We start from the raw sequence: 15,907 nt of genomic DNA, 5'->3' as shown, positions 1-15,907 counted from the left end.
TATGGGGGGTGACTACCAAAGTGAGCCTTAGGAAGCATCACAACGAACAAAGCTAGTGGAGGTGATGGAATTCAAGTTAAGCTATTTCAAATCCTAAAAGATGATGCTGTTAAAGTGCTGCACTCAATATGCCAGCAAATTTGGAAAACTCAGTAGTGGCCATAGAACTGGAAAAGGTTAATCTTCATTCCAATCCCAAAGAAAGGCAATGCCAAAGAATGTTCAAACTACTGCACAATTGCACTCATCTCACACAATAGCAAAGTAATGCTCAAAATTCTCCAGGTCAGGCTTCAACAGTATGTGAACCGTGAACTCCCAGGGATCAAACGGCCAACATCTGTTGGATCACTGAAAAAGCAAAAGAGTTCCAGAAAAACATCTACTTCTGCTTTATTGACTATGCCAAAGCCTTTGACTATGTGGATCACAACAAACTGGAAAATTCTTCAAGAGATGGGAATACCAGATCACCTTACCTGCCTCCTGAGAAATCTGTATACAGCTCAAGAAGCAACAGTTAGAACCGGACATGGAACAACAGACTGGTTGAAATTGGGAAAGGCGTATATCAAGGTTGAATATTGTCACCCTGCTTATTTGACTTATAGGTAGAGTACATCATGCGAAATGCCAGGCTGGATGAAGCACAAGCTGGAATCACAATTGCCAAGAGAAATATCAATAACCTCAAATACACAGATGATACCACCTTTATGGCAAAAAGCAAAGAGGACTAAATGGACTTTCATCACCTCTTATTGAAAGTGAAAGAGGAGAGAGAAAAAGTTGGCTTAAAACTCAACATTCAGAAAACTAAGATCATGGCATCTGGTCCCATCACTTCATGGCAAATAGATGGGGAAATAATAGAAACAGTGAGATACTTCATATTTTGGGCTCCAAAATCAACTGCAGATGTTAACTGCAGCCATGAAATTAAAAGACGCTTGCTCCTTGGAAGAAAAGCTATGACCAACCTAGAGAGCATATTAAAAAGCAGAGACATTACTTTGCCAACAAATGCTATCTAGTCAAAGCTATGGTTTTTCCAGTAGTCATTTATGGATGTGAGAGTTGGATTATAAAGAAAGCTGAGCCTTGAAGAATTGATGCTTTTGAACTATGGTGCTGGAGAAGACTCTTGAGAGTCCCTTGGACTGCAGGGAGATCAAACCAATTAATCCTAAAGAAAATCAGTCCTGGATATTCATTGGAAGGACTGATGCTAAAGTTGAAACTCCAATACTTTGGCCATGTGATGCGAAGAACGAACGCATTGGAAAAGACCCTGATGATGGGCAAGATTGAAGGTGGGAGGAGAAGGGGATGACAGAGGATGAGATGGTTGGATGGCATCACTGACTCGATGGACATAAGTTTGAGCAAGCTCCAGGAATTGGTGATGGACAGGGAGGCCTGGTGTGCTGCAGTCTATGGGGTCACAAAGAGTCAGACACAACTGAGCAACTGAAGTGAACTGAACCCTAGAATTTAGCCAACCCATAGAAGCTTATAAACAATTTAATTATTGGCTCCAATTATTTGCCAGTCCCCGTGAGTATATTTTTTTGTCTTGGCCAACACAGAGAAGAGAATACTTCCTTACATCTTGACTTTGAACTTAGCCTTGTGACTTGCTTTGGCCAACAATAAAAGGGAAAAGGTAATTGTGTGTCGGTTCCAAGCCTAAGCCTTAAAAGGCCTTGTTCATTTCTTTCTACCTGATTTCTTGAGCTTCTGCCATCAACAAGAGCAGAACAGATGTTGCCTAGTCTGCTGATCTCAAAAGGAAAAAATGGAGACAGGAGGAACAGAGCTGCCCCCGACACTGTAGCCTGAAGCAGAACTACTAGTTGAGCCCAGTCAAGACCAGGCAGGCCCCAGACGTCCTGCAGACACAGGAGCAACAGTGAGTCCTTGTTCTAGGTAAATTTTTGCTCTGCCTTAAGGTGCCTAGCACAGTGCTTAGCCCCCACACCTCAAAATCAACTTGTTAGTTTCATTTGAGATGCTCATTGGAATTCAACTGGATACCTTGGCTCCCCATGGCAAGGGGAGGTCTAGACTCTACTATGCAGGTGACAGAAAGTAAAAAGCTAGCGGGTGGTTTCCTTAGATGTGACGGACAATGAGCTTGCTGTCCTGTCCTGCCCACCGCCTAGTCACAATATCTGAAGGAGAACACTGAGGGTCTATAGTAGTTTGGGACTCACAAAAAATAATTCATTATGCATAATGGTGATGTTGGCAGTGCATGCCAAATGGTTAAATCTAATGTAGCATACAGTTTCATTAAGGCACAACAAAATTAATCTATCCCTTCCCACCAGGAGGTTTAAACAAAAGCAATGGGGAAGGAGCTGCATGTAAAAAGCAGCAATTCATTAATGAAATGAAGACATGTAAAATAATTAGGCTTATAACAAGAGATTAGAGAACTAAATTAACCCTTCTGTTTACTTTGCACAGAATGCAATGGAGAACTTTGGCAAATGTTAAGTTATTATGGAACTGTCACCTCAAAAAATGAAGCTGGTGGCCTCCCATAAAAGGAGAAACTCTTCAGTCCCAGTCCAAGGACCTTGTTTTACGACAGTTAAGACCGTATCTTTGAGATATTTCTGTTTTGGTCCTTGGAAGCATGAAAGAAAGCAGGTACAGCCATGCAGTTGCAAATGAAACAGTTAATTTTGAAAAGTAGGGATTTGATGTTGACATGCCATATGCTAACTTGGATAATTAATAATATTGAAATGAAGGTGCTAATCTAAATCAATGGTGGGCTGAAGCTTTCCTTTGCCTGGTTAGTAATGATAAGCCAAGGGGGACAATTGAGCTTTTCTTAATAACTACCAAGTCCTCATCTGCGTGGGAGAACAAGGACTTGTTCATATCACAGGGAAATGCAGCTTAGGATTTTAAGCAAACTCGGGAATGGGATGGGCAGCCCTGACAGGCGCCCTGCTGGCTCAGGACCCTGACCCTGGCTGCTTGCACCTTGCTCTCTCGCACTGCAGATCTGCTGGCTTGTGTTTCCCACACTGGGCCAAACTCGCCCATGTGCTGTTGGGAGAAGTCTAGACTCTTAATAGATGTACACTGTAAATCTTGATGCTATGCATCCTGTCACTGAGGCTGTGGACATGCCGAGACCTGGGAAGCGAACGACCACAGTTAAGAGTCCCCACCCACCCCTGTTGCGGAGAGTTTACTAGAAGCACCTTCCCCCAAGGGATAGAGACAGTGAGGAATGAAAGGGTGGCAGAGGCCCACTCCACTGACTCAAGCCAGAGCTTCTCTATGAAGATGGAAAACAGTGCCCCCTTTAGGACCCTACCCACAGTGGCAACCCCACAAAGAATAAGTAGGCCCAGGCCAGGGTCTACAGCTCCCCCACATGCCATGCCCACGGCATAGATGCACAGGTATCTCACATACCCTTGACATCATCTCTTCCCAGTTTATCCTATGCTGATGAAAAACAGTGGCCATTAATTCATCCTACAGAATGAACTGAGGATCAGAAGGTTGTATGAGATACTGAGAATCAACATTAACATTCCTTAGCACCTAATTTGTGGCTGGTGCTTTTTCTACACTGTCTTGTTTCTTTATCCAATGTCAAAGGAATTGTGTTCCATTTTAGAGATCAGTAAACTGGAGCTAAGACATTCAGAAATTGTCTGAAGTTGTTTGAAGGATGGCTGTGACATTTGAAGTTCTTACAGATATACAAATCATCTTCCATGGCAACTCTCCAAGCTATTTGGAGAGCAGAGCATGTAAAATCATGGTGAGGGAGGAAAGAGACCAGAGATCAAGTTCCTCAAAGACAGTGGCAGTTAACTTCTCAAAGCTCTTTGTTGAGTGCTGAGCCCAGAGTACATGACTTTGTGGTCCTCCCCCTCAACACCCCCAACCTCTTAAGCTATTACTGCAGGCAGGAAGGTTATATACTGTTTCAGTATAAGTATCTTTAATGAAGAATATTTGAAATTATGGAATTTCTGTAGACCTAGGACTATCCTATTTGATTGAGCAATTTCAAAAAGCACTGTAACCCCTTCCTCTCATGTGTCCCCAATAATTCAGAAAAGTTAGCTTTTCAGCATTGGGTCTTTCTGGTGACCCTCCTGGCCCAACTTGGCCCAAGGCAGAAAGAAAGAGAAACAGAGTAAGAAGAAAAAGACCGATTCTTTCCTTCGTGGAATTCCTGGGGCTGTGTCCTATTCTCCAACTTCTACTGATACACGAGCTACTTTCCCATTCCTGTTTGTGTGTTCCTTCAGTGCTTATCTGGGTACCTGCCTCGTGGCAGACATTGCGTTGATTGCACGTCTCTCATGGTGTCTTATTTGTCACAATAACCTTAGAAGAGGACACTGCTGTCCCTGATTTACAGATGAGCAAACTGAAGCGCAGAGGGCTGAATGGTTTCTCCATGAATCCTGCTCACAGGGTCCTGAATCATGGATTGAACCCGCGTCTCCAGCCCCAAATCAACTCGAGATGAGGCCCGCTTCCCCTGCATTGACTCCAGAGCCATCCCCCGTTCCCCATCAAACACGACCTGAGGCTTGACTCCCTTTAGGCAACTCCAGAGGTTCCCCGAGAACAACGGGCCAAGATCTAGAGGAGTACCAAGTTCAGCAGAGCAACTCGAGGACTGCTATCAGAGGCGACTGACTCAAGGATTCTCATACTTTCCCTCTAATCCGAAGATGATGGCTGATTACTCATCCTACATTTATGCAGTTAATTAGAAGTCATCAAGTGAAGCATATTGAAGGTGATTATGATGGCCTTCCTACAACCAGGAGTAAACTAGTCTTACCTTATACCAATACTGATAGGTAGACACAGAACTTTCTAGCCTCCGTTACACAGAGGACCTCCCTTGTCCCATATCTACAGCCATCAGTTTTGCTAGAAATGTGCCATTATTATACCCAGAGAGAAGGCATTACCCCCATTACCCTTATACTAATTTCAGACTGAAGTCCCAGGGTCATTCTGGGATAAATGAGAACGTAGAATCTCCTTAGCCTGTAGTGATCTTTATTAATCTTTAGTGATCTATTTTCCCTGCTGAGCCACAGCACAATTTCCAATGCTAAGTAGAACAGTCCCTCCCTGAGAGGTGTGATGTCCTTGCTGGTGCTTCTAACAAAGAAAATAGATTGTAAAACTTGGCAGACCTGTAAATAGATGGTGTCCAGAGCCTAACATAGTGTCTTGTGCATATTAAGAGTCTGATGCTGATTTGATACAAATGAATGAATGAACAAAGGAGTGACTCTCAGAGGCCTCTAAGGCTCCTCTGATCAGGTTATTGCTGTTGACACAGACTTGTGTGAAATGTGGATAGACAGCACACAGGCATGTCAGCACTGTCTTGCTCTAACGGTAGCCTACAGTGGGGGTGTGAGGCACACGGCTCCTTGTGGAAACACTCTTTGTATTCATGCTCAGAATTCGTCTGAGAGTCCCCACAAAGGTTTGTGGAATTTGTTTTTAGGATTACCTGACATGCATTCAAAGCAACTGACTTCAGAGCAAATACTAAGGAGCTACTTTATTCATTGTCACTGATGTAACGGGGATCAAAAAGAAAACTGGATATAAATCTATAATTTTTTAAGAAAATTGTGTTTTATTTATTGAAGGTGGAGAAATCTCCATTTCATGACCCGCTTCTTTGACTAATTAAATATAGGTGAAAGGAATTAGGTAGCCAGTGATTTGCAAGTGTTCAGACCCTTGAGGGAACATGATGTGTATGGATTTTTCCATTTCAAAAAATATATATAAGAGTAAATCCTTTGTGCATAAATTACATGGATGTGGTTAAGGCTCAAGGTCAAAAGTAGACATTTCTCTTTATGATTTTACTTTCCCCATAATCTGCTTCCTTTCCCCATCCTCCATATCTCACTACCTCCTGGGTCTTAGGCTCCTTGAACTGAGAGGGACATACAGTCAACCACGTTTGGGAGGCAGTTTTCATTTACCTCCCGGTGGACTTTGTATTCTGAGTCACAATACCTTTTGGACCATTTTGTTACTGTCTTTACAGACATCTCTGTCTGACCTTGTTCTGTTGTGCTACCTGCTTTTGATTCTTGCAGTAACTTTGAATTATGCTCTAGTAATATCATGCAGAAATACCCAAACTTAACCAGCTTACTGATCACCACTGAAAACTCTGTGTTTAAATCAAATTTGCATTTGGTCTATAGATTAATTTGGAGAGGACTAACATCTTTTCTATTCTCCAATAAAGTTTAATAATTATAAAGAGCTTGTGCAACTTTTGTTAGATTTGTTCTAATGGCTTTGGTTGCATTTTAAGCTGACATCTATTCAAATGTACGTTTTCTAATTGTTACAGATGTATAGGGAAGCTATTGATTTGGGTATATTGATCTTGCTGTTATTATTGTTCAGTCGCTCAGTCATGTCTGACTCTTTGCGACCCCATGGACTGCAGCATGCCAGGCCCTGTCTATCAACAACTCCCAGAGCTTGCTCAAACTTATGTCCATCAAGTCCATGATGTCATCCAAACATCTCACCCTCTGTCGCTCCCTTCTCCTCCTGCCTTCAATCTTTTCCAGCATCAGGGTCTTTTCCAGTGAGTCAGTTCTTTGCATCAGGTGGCCAAAGTACTGGAGTTTCAGCTTCATCATCAGTCCTTCCAATGAATATCCAGGGTTGATTTCTTTTAGGATTGACAGGTTTGATCTCCTTGATGTCCAAGGAACTCTCAAGAGTCTTTTCCAGCACCACATTTCGAAAGTATCAATTCTTTGGTGCTCAGCCGTCTTTATTGTCCAGCTCTCACATCCATACATGACTACTGGAAAAACCATAGCTTTGACTATACAGACCTTTGTCAGCAAAGTGATGTCTGCTTTTTAAAACACTGTCTAGGTTTTTGACATAGCTGTTCTTCCAAGGAGCAAGCGTCTTTTAATTTCATGGCTGCAGTCATTGTCCACAATGATTTTGGAGCCCCAGAAAAAGAAATCTGACATCATTTCTACATTTTCTCCATCTATTTGCCATGAAGTGATGGGACCGGATGCCATGGTCTTAGTTTTCTGAATGTTGAGTTTTAAGCCAACTTTTTCACTATCCTCTTTCACTTTCATTAAGAGGCTCCTTAGTTTCTCTTCACTTTCTGCCATAAGGGTGATGTCATCTGAGTATCTGAGGTCATTGATATTTCTCCTGGAAATCTTGATTCCAGCTTGTGCTTCATCCAGCCCGGCATTTCTCATGATGTACTCTGCATATAAGTTAAATAAGCAGGGTGACAATATGCAGCCTTGATGTCCTCCTTTCCCGATTTGGAACCAGTCAGTTGTTCCATGTCCAGTTTTAACTGTTGCTTCTTGACCTGCATACAGATTTCTCAGGAGGCAGGTAAAGTGGTCTGGTATTCCCATCTCTAAGAATATTATTACATAGTTTGTTGTGATCCACACAGTCAAAGGCTTTAGAATAGTCAATGAAGCAGAAGCAGATGTTTTTCTGGAATTCCCTTGTTGAGCTCTTATTAATTGAATAGTTTACATGATAGATATTACTAGGTCTCCCTGAGCATACCAAGAAAAAAAAAAAAAAAAGCCAACACTTTCTAAGTACCCTACAGTAAGGGGATATGTGACCAGTGTGGCCAATGAAATGGGAGTGCAAGTGACGTGGGTCATTATTAGACTGAAGCAGTGGAAAGCTCCTGCATGATTTTTCTCATCTTTCTCTTCTCCAGCTGAAGTAAGTGTGGACACCTGGCTTTGAGATAGCAGAGTCTGGGTTGATGAATCACTACATAGTAGAGAGTCACTCAGAACTTCAACAGACTGCATAGGAAGGAAATGAACTGCTGTTGTGTTAAGTCACTGATGTTTCAGGATTGTTACCACAACATAATCCAACTTCCATTGACTGATACAGTTTGTATATAGATTCCCTTGTATTTTTTATGTGAACCATTATAGTAACTGTGAATAATAAGTTTGATTTTTTCCTTTCTAATTCTTAGGTAATTAAACTTTCATGAATACCAAACTTAACAATTAATGAAGTTGACATGGTGTTACATTTCATAGATCTTTAATTAAACATTTATTAATCTTGATTTGCAATTTTCCTCTGTGTTCTTTCAGTTTTCAGACATTTGCTGGGTCCTTAAAAAGATGATAGGCCCCAGGCCCTGTGTTAAGAGGGCCTAAGTGTTAAGAAGGCCCTGGTTAGGCTGGATCTTACTTTAACTTAACAATCTAGGGGCCTGGCCAGTCAAGGCTGGAAAGTCTCCCTGTTTTCCAGTTCATCCTTTCCTTTAGGAGTAGAATCAAAGTTAGTTTTCATTCTCTCCTTTTACTTCTAGAATTTGGGAAAGGATCTGAATATCCTATTATTACCATTTTAACACTGTAGGTATGCTCTAGTTCAAAAAGGTCCAAAATAATAAAACCTGACCTTATCAAAGAATATATGAATTGAAGGATGATAATTTGCTTTACAAAGGGTTCCCTGCTCCACAAAATGAATTCAACTTTGGTGTCCCTAAAATAGCCAGTTCCCTTGGCGCATGTTAAATATAATTCAATTTACAAAAATTCGATTTGCATATAACCTTTTCAGTAGCACATCCATTGTGCAAAGCAATGTACACTTGTAATTGGCTGCAAATTGCCAGGAGACCACCTTTGCACATATTGTTCCTAGATGTGCAATTTTTTCTTAATCTCTACGGGATAGAAAGTGGAGTGGCTAAATTTCCAGTTGTTTATCTGATCCCACTGACTATGCTGAGAGAGGACATTTGCCAATTATTTGGGGGCGACATGTGCTTTGTATAGATTAATGATGTGCACTGGGAAACAGGAGGTATGGGATGGTTAAGGGAACTGAATGTGGATTGTCTGGCTGGGTTCAGGATAAGAGGCTTGCTAGGCTGAGGAAGCTCTCTTTATCTTGGTGGCTTGACAGGTATCAGGAGAAAGTGAAATGAAACAAGGGATAATTTATAGTCATGCGTTTGGATATCAATTTTTTTTTCCCCATGAGGCAGTGGACCTGCAGGAGCATCTTCCCAGAGAGACAGACCCAGTCTATAGTGACCTGAGCCATGTGGTTAAACAGCGTCCCAGCAGACCCACCAGCTACAGTGACCTGACCCCAGGGGTTCTGTGTGTAGTGGGTTCTGGCCACAGAAAGCCACGGTACTAACTGAGCAAGGTAAGCATGGCATTTTCTCACATGTCATATAAAAAGTGGCATCTTTTATGGCAAATTGAATTAATTAAAGCAGATTATTGCCCATGATGCATCTAAAACCCTTTTTGACGTGAATATTAAAATCCCTGCCTGGCTCATCACACTCTTTTCAGACATGATACCTTCCTCACACATTCCCACTGCCCCCTTCCCGGGGCCTGACACCAGGGCCCTTCTCTTCTGATTAGGAAGTTCCCTCCAGGATTTCATGCAGGCAGCTAACAGCGCTCCTTCCCTAGGCTAGCCTGCAGGGTGTGTCAGACTCCTGGCAGAGTTGGATCCGTCCCTCCCGGAAACACTGGCTCCCCCACCAGCTTCAGAGAGGAGCCACTGAAAGGAGCTGAGGAGCCCTACCTAAGACCTAGTTTTTTGTTTTTCCTACTGGAGGGAATGACTCCTTATTCTCCAGTTCAGCTGAGCAAGCCTCTCACACCGCAAGTTCAACTCCCAGAAGGTAAGACTTGATGCCTTCTGGTTCCGAGGCAGGTGTTCTAAATTAACTTCCATAAACACCAGGGCGTGGAGCAGTCAACAACAACTTGAAAACGGGAATTTTTGCTAAACCAAATAAAAATATTGCGTTATTTCTTAGAATTCTTAGACGTCCAAATTTGGGGTAGCTGATTAAAACACTTTATCCCAGCCAACCTCCAACAGAGAATCTGTTACTTAACAAAATTTTACTTTTGCTGTGGTGGGAGGCAGGGCTGCCACCTCAGGGGTACAGGATGCACCCCACACAACTCTTGATGTGCCATTCGCAGAGACGGTGAGGACGCTGCCCCAAGGGCCAGCGGTTCACGGCGTGCACAGCCGTGCCCTAGCGCTGGCCCTGGAAGAGTGGGGCTGACAGATTTCTATCTCGGTGGCCTGAGCTTGGTAAACGCCGACAGCCTGGGATGCAGACTGCCCTGGGTTCACAGACGTGCTTTCACCACTTATATTCTGTGCGATCTTGGACCACCTGCACGGCCTCTCCCCGATGAACCACACACAGCCATGTCTGACTCTCGGCTACAGAGAAGCTGAAACAGGAGGATGCGGTGGAAGCACCTGGCGTGTTGTCCATCATAGATGTAAGGTTCCCTTCCCGTGAGTGCTGCCGGGAGCCAGGTGCATCCAACAGCCAGACTGGACAGGTCACCATTTGTCTGTCTGTCATCTGCTTTGATCCCAGCGGCTGAGGGGACAGTGGGAAAGTAACAGACAATGGCGTTGTTGCTGTGAGGCTTTCACATGGGCAGCCTGAGCGCGGTACCCGGATGTGCTAAGCTTCAGGCGCATCCGCTCCACCAAGCCTCCCAGAAAAGCGTCCCTATGGTTTTTTTCTATTTGCATTAAAGCCAGGTCACTACCCTAGGGGGGGAAGAAGATTGGCGGCAGGTGCGCCGGGTGGGGCGTGGGTGGTGAGGGCACCTGTGTGCCTTCCATCCCCAGGGAGAAAAATACTGATCGGGAAGGAGGGAGAATAGAGTAAGAGAATCTGAAATCTTTTTATTTTTCCTTTTTTCTGTGCTGCTTTCCTTTCTGTGTGTGGCATTGTGTGCAGCAGGAGCACTGAGGGAAGAGCTGCCCTTGAAGGAGGGGTGTGTGTGTTCATTAGTGACCGAGTGACCAGCCCTCACCAAGTCCTTTACAAACTGGGAGTTCACAGTCTGGCCCCTGGGCAGCCTCCTCGATTCATTAGGAAACTAGAACCTTCTGGGTTAAATCGCGCGTTTTGTCTGAATGAAGATTTTTCCCACCTGTGCACCCAGACCTGGCGGCCACAGGAGATGCGTGGATTCAAAGGTTTCCTCCAGCCTGTGGGTCCTGGGGAGGGGGATGTGAGCATAAGCAATCCATACCATTGCCTCCTTTGTCTGAAGGAGGGACTGGATGTGGAGGATGTGCTTTCCCCTTTCTCTCCAAGTTCCAGGGGGAACCTTGAACCTGAGGTCGAAGCTATTCAGATTCAGTAATTACAGGCAACAAGGAGAGAGATCTTCTAGGGCCCAGCCCTCAGCTGGCAACACCAGCATTCATCCTGTTTTTCTGAAGAGAGTCAGAGATGTCAGTCCTGACCATAGTGTAAGACTTGGGGAACTTCAGAGGGGCCCCAGAGCAGCTCCTCACCTTGCTCATCTTGCCTCCTCTCTGCCTCTCAGCTGCCCGGAATTGACTGTATCATCCTAAGCTCAGTTTTTCCACTGTCTCTTCATCCAGAGACACCCCCCCCCCCACCACCAAGAGCAGCATTAACTCAGGGAAAGCCCCAAACCTCCCTGGGCCTATTTACCTTAAAAAAAAGTCCCTGGTCGAGAAGTTCAAGTCGAATGTGGAGGCGAAAGCATTTTGTAAACCATAGTACACTGAAGAGTATGATTGTTCTCCTTGGGAGGGCAGGGGCGCTGAAATGAGGCTGGCCTGGGTTTCATCCTCCTATCTATGGTAGAGACATCAAACTAGCAGACCTTGGAGTCCCACGTATTTGTATTTATACAGTGCTTAAAAATATTTAAAATTCATTGCCAGTGTTAAAAAAAAACCCCCACACACAGTAAATTTTTACATTAAAGAAATGGAGAAAAGGGAAACTTCCTGCACTGTTGGTGGGAATGTAAACTGATAACAGCCATTAAGGAAAACAGTATGGAGATTCCTTAAAAAGCTAGGAATGAAGCTACTATATGGCCCAACAATCCCACTACTAGGCATACAACCTGAGAAAACCATAATTCTATAAGACACATGTACCCCAATATTCATTGCAGTAATACTTACAATAGCCAGGACATGGAAGCAACCTAGATATCCATCAACAGATGAGAGGATAAAGAAGTTGTGGTACATTTGTATAATATTATTCAGCCATAAAAAGGAATGAATTTGAGTCAGTTGTAGTGAGGTGGATGAACCTAAAACTTCTTATATAGAGTGAAGCGAGCCAGAAAGAGAAAAACAAGTATCATATATTAATGCATATATATGGAATCTAGAAAAATGGTACTGATGAACCTAGGAGAGAATGGATTTGTGGACACAGAGGAGGAGGGTGAGGGTGGGACGAATTGAGAAAGTAGCATTGACATATATACACTGTCATGTGTAAAATAGATTGTTAGTGCGAAGTTGCTAAGTAACATGGGGAGCCCAGCCTGGCTCTCTATGATGATCTAGAGAGTGGAATGAGGGAGAGGAGGGAGGCTAAGGAAGGAAGGAAGATACATATATATATATATATAAAATTATGATTGATTTGCCTTGTATGGCATAAACTAACAGACAAAATCATAAAGTCATTTTCCACCAATTAAAAAAATAAATTTTTTAAAGTAGAAATGGATTTCTAACTTCACTTTGAAAATGAGACAGCCAGGTCACAATGGCCACAGTGGCCGTCTTGGGCTGTAGTATCTGCCCCTTCACATAGTCGTGTGCTCACTATTTCAACACAGTCTCCACCACTCCTAGTGTCTCACACCCTCGCTGTTCCATCCTGTTGCCTTACTAGCACTTATGGGTATCTGAACTTACAGCCTGTCTCCTACTATGGGTTTACCTGATAAAGTTGCCTCTTATTCCCCACTTTATTTTTCCTGCCCCTACAACCACCATGCTTCCTTCCCATCCAGAGGAGACTTGCCTTTTCTGAAGCAAAGAGGGAAATCCATTGCTGAGAGGAACAGTGTGGAGGTTGTCTCCGTAAAGCACCAGCAAAAGCTTGTTCAGGGATCCTCGGTATTGAACAGCTGCTCCAAGAGGACTAGGTTTAGTTTCCACTGAGCAGCAGCTACTCAAACATTGAGCGTGGTGCTCTGATCAGCTATGGCTATGTAATCAGCTACCCCAAAGCTTAGGGGCTTAAAATAATCTATTAATTTGTCTGACAGTTCCATAGGTGAACAAGGCTCAGTGGGTAGTGATCACTTACACTATCTCATCCTTCTGCAGTCAGAGGGTAGCTGGACTCAGTTGTCCCCAGGTTCCCCTGGGCTGAAAATCTAGGATGACTATTCGCAAGGCTGGCAGTGGATCCTGGCTGGGAGCTCAGTTGGGGCTGTTCACTGAAGCACCTGTGTGTGTCCTCTCCCTGTGGCTGGGGCCTCTCACCACGTGGCAGCTGGGTTCTAAGTGTCCAAAGAATGAGCATTTCAAGAGCCCCAGGAAGAAGATGTAAAATGTCTTATGCATCAGTTTTAGAAGTCACACAGTGTCTCTTCTGCCATATTTCATCAGTCAAATGCAAGTCACAGAACCTGCCAGATGCAAGAAATCAGAAGTACACAAAGCATGAATAATGCAAGGCATGACTCATTGAGGGAGCCATCTTTGGAAACTTACCACCACAGGTAGCATTGGTGAGGTTGGTCCTTATTTCATAACTCTTTTCACACATGTGTTTTTTCCTTCTAGAATAACTCATCTCCTCTCCCTTCAGCTTTCCCCAAGGTAAGATATTAATGAGATCATATTTGAACTCCCTGACAAAGTAATGCCTCCTTATAAAGCATACTATTATTATCAGCCTGCCTGATCACTCCCACCTGGGGTCCCCAGAAGACAGGATGAGGGACATTGCACATATCTCAACAACAAACAAAACTTCATTAAATCCATTGAAATAACACAGACATTCAGATTTAGCACAGATCAAATCCTATTACCAACAAATTACACTGAATTGCCTCCCCAAATCTGTAGAGCCAGATGTTTTCCAATCCCTAACTTCCTTTAGGCAAACACCCAAAGTAAGCAATGCGAAGGACTCCCGAAGAATGAGAACATCCCCTGACATTGGGTAGGATGGGGTTTGACCCATTTTCTTTTAGTCACAGGTTAAGAATCTTAAAATCAGAAAGAATAAACATGTAGGATTCCTGAGTGTGAGGAATGGCTGAGAAACGGGTCTTACTTAAATTGTGGAAAATACATCTTTACACTGCTAGCAGGCACCCCTTCCCAGCCCTGGGGGATTTCCACCAGATCCTCTGGTCAGTTTCTGGGAGCTTGCAGTGCAACAGCACGCCTGACACTGCACTCCAAATCCAGAATCTTCCCCAGGAAAGAGGGTAAACTCAAAATAAAGGTAAGGGTTTCAGATCATGTAAACTTCTGGGGTAGCAGCAGAAATACTGACATTGACAGATTTTAGACACTTCCCTGCATAAAGTCCCTGCTTTTACATTTTCTGAATACTCACATTTCTTAACATTTTCCTGCTTATTTCTCCTTAATGGCTCAAATGGCATATGTTAGGGTTAGGCCAGATGTTCAGCCACTCAGGAATGCTCCTGCAGGCAGCAGCCCCTCTCCCAGGGCAAACCCCCCTGAAGCTCTGTGGGTCTACCTCCTATCCCCGAGCCTTCTCCTAAAGACTACCAGTTCTCATTTCAGGAGACATCTTTCCTTTCCTATTAAAGGTCATAACATCCCAGGCATTCAGTTCCAGCCCACGAAGATCTCTACCTTCTTTACTTCCCTCTGTTTGGCTGAGGGAGGAGCAGTGAGCACACAGGAACCGGCTAGAGCTGGAGGCCGATCAGCCTTCTCGCATGGTTTCTAGAAATGTGGCGTACCTAAAACTGGAGATACCTGTGCTCTTAGCCAAGGTACCGTTTGTTCAGGGCTTCTTCATGCTTTCCTCCCTCCCAGATACATCCATTTCTGCCCTTTTGCCTTTTTTGCTAAAGAATGCTATCCTCATCAGCCCTACTCACCAGTCCACAGGCACCTTACCCTTGCTCCAGCTCCGGGCAGCCCCTAACCTTCATCATGGCTCACAGCTAGACCCCAGGTGCTCTGTACTGCTGATGGCTGGTTGTCTTCTGATTTTGCCTTTCTTGCAACAATCCTAGGTTGGGAATCTGCTGAAGAGTCTGGGATCCAGGGTGAATACCACCATGCAAGAAGAGGCAGCGCTGGGGACAGTCTGTACTCAAATTGGGCACAGCCTTTTATGTGGGTTCGTCTTGCCCTTCCCAGCAGATTAACCAGCAAAAGCCAGGCTTCCTCTTTCTATCTGTATCTCTCGGTTTCCACCCCAGCCAGCACAAGGCTCTGCTCACAGTGGACACTCCGTATTAACGACCCAAAGGCTGAGAGTCCCAGGCTGCACCCTGAGACCAGAGTCTCGCTCTCCCTCTACGAGGACCCCAAGTGCTGGGCTGGGTTAAGAAGCCTAAGGAGCTATCTGCAAAGAGTGTCCTGGCTGCAAGCTGTGCTGTCGCTTCAGTCGTGACCGACTCTCTGCGACCCCACGGACTGGAGCCCGCCAGGCTCCTCTGTCCATGGGATTCTCCAGGCAAGAGTACTGGAGTGGGTTGCCGTGCCCTCCTCCAGGAGATCTCCCTGACCCAGGGATGGAAACCTTGTCTCTTATGTCTCCTGCATTAGCAGGAGATTCTTTACCACTAGTACCACCTGGGAAGCCCAAGAGTGTCCTTAACTCCCATGATATGTCACACGGGGAGGGTTCAGCCAATTTTGAAGCCCATGGCCACAATTTGTTTCTAGTGGCTTAAGTCTGCTTTCTTAAAGGTTAAGTTTTATTTCTAACAAGATGGAGAGATTCAAGACTGTCCGTGGGTAACGACCCTCTTTCTTGCTTGCACTGGCATACTCCTCCTTGAAAGGTGTA

The 15,907-nt window shown here is 44.3% G+C and overlaps 2 long non-coding RNA genes across 7 annotated transcripts in view; one reads left to right on the top strand and one right to left on the bottom strand.

The window, feature by feature from the left end:
• LOC110124442 (uncharacterized) overlaps positions 1-11,488 on the top strand; it is a 240,987-nt gene extending 229,499 nt beyond the window's left edge. For 2 of the 3 annotated variants that reach the window (XR_011491247.1, XR_011491250.1), the window contains 2 exons: positions 9,079-9,249; positions 9,528-11,488. This is a non-coding gene — a long non-coding RNA (uncharacterized lncRNA). The remainder of the gene's footprint in view (positions 1-9,078; positions 9,250-9,527) is intronic. The other variant, XR_011491248.1, reaches the window with a different exon arrangement.
• Positions 1-15,907, bottom strand: part of LOC110124441 (uncharacterized) — a 233,423-nt gene that overhangs the window by 78,017 nt on the left and 139,499 nt on the right. The window lies entirely within an intron of this gene.

Source organism: Odocoileus virginianus, chromosome 14 (genome assembly GCF_023699985.2).
Source record: "Odocoileus virginianus isolate 20LAN1187 ecotype Illinois chromosome 14, Ovbor_1.2, whole genome shotgun sequence".
NCBI lineage: Eukaryota > Metazoa > Chordata > Mammalia > Artiodactyla > Cervidae > Odocoileus > Odocoileus virginianus.
Note: the sequence above shows the minus strand (reverse complement) of the source record. Positions and strands in the feature narration are given on the sequence as shown.